Here is a 1559-nt window from a genome sequence, read left to right as displayed (position 1 = left end):
AACAGTTGGGCTTTGTTAATTTTCTTTTGTTTCGGCCCAACAGAAATCTGCACAACAAAATTATTAATTAAGCACATATGAGTTAAGATCAAATTAATAATTTTGTAATCTTAATATTTTAATAATGTTTATTCATCATCAAAATTTAACAAGAGTTTTCCAAACTCATCAATCTCCCCCTTGATGACAAACATTATTAAAATTGAAATGGAAAGAAATTTAAATATTGAGTAAGGAATACTCCCTTTGATTTTGAATTTCTCCTCCTTTCAAAATGTCACATGGCTCCCCCTTAATATATGCTATTTTACCAAGGGAAGCATAAACCTGTAACATTTAAATCAAGCTTCAAGTAACAATGTTATTTAGCAAATTTTATAATGCTAAATTGCTTGATTTATGAGCAGTTTTAATTGATAATCAAAACTCATTTGATATCATAAACTGATTTACTGCTCAAACAATTTCATACAACACAAAGCTATCCAAATATTTTTCAAACATTTTCCTGTTTTAGAATATCAAAGCAAAACAATATGATGAAAAATATTTGAAGAAACAAAACAAGGCAGTTTTGATATTTTACACAATTTAAAGGAACTGCCAAAAATAAATTTTCAATCCAACAAGATTATCAATGATGAATCAATCAGCCAGGCATCAAAATAAATCAATCATTATAAACCAAATGCAGTGCAGTTCAACCAATAATGATCAATGCAATAACAACATGCAGTCTTTGAACAAGGGTGATCATGAATTTTCAAATGAAAATTTCATCCCCTGTTCCCCTGTTTCTCCAGCCCCTGTTTCGTTCCAATTTCAATTTTGGAACCTTAAATTTCCTCCCCCTTTTGTCATCAAAGGGGCACCTGCACAAACCATGATAAACATAACAAAAAATTCAAGATAAAATAGCAGAAATGTATCAAAGCATCCTAGAGATTATCCTACAGCAGTGAGTATCAAGTCATGCTTATACAAAAAAGATTGAGCCTAATGGAGCCAATATCAAACAAAAAAAATCACTAATCATCAGAGAATTGAATGTCCTCTTCTTCAGCGCCTCCTTCACTATCATCTCCCAAATCCTTGTTAAGGTGTTCCAACATCAAGTTGACCCTTTCTTTGCAGTTTTTCCAAGCTTTCTCATTCTCATAAGCTTGCTTCCGGGCTTCTTTATGAGATCGAAACATCATGTCAGCCATGTTTGAGAATTCTCCCAAAATCTGTTGAATGGACCTGATTGTTTTGGAAGATTCTGGCCTTCCTTCATGCTCACTGTCCGATTTTTGCCCTTTAGTTTCTTTAGCCACTCCTCCACCTCGGATTGTAGACACATCGTTTTCTACCTTCTCATTCAACAAATCAACTTTAAAGTACTCAAATATTCCAGTTAAAAACATACCATAAGGCAGGTTAGCCTTTCTGGTGCTTCTAACAGAATCCCACATGTGTCTAATCATAATATAACCAAAAGAGATAGGAGTAGAGGTAACCAAAGCAAACAATATGAGACAGTCAGAAAATGTTACTCGGTTGTGTGAGCCGCTTTGGGG

Source organism: Arachis duranensis, unplaced genomic scaffold, assembly GCF_000817695.3.
Source record: "Arachis duranensis cultivar V14167 unplaced genomic scaffold, aradu.V14167.gnm2.J7QH unplaced_Scaffold_69224, whole genome shotgun sequence".
Taxonomy (NCBI): domain Eukaryota; kingdom Viridiplantae; phylum Streptophyta; class Magnoliopsida; order Fabales; family Fabaceae; genus Arachis; species Arachis duranensis.
The sequence above is the reverse complement of the archived record's forward strand: the minus strand, read 5'-3'. Positions refer to the sequence as shown.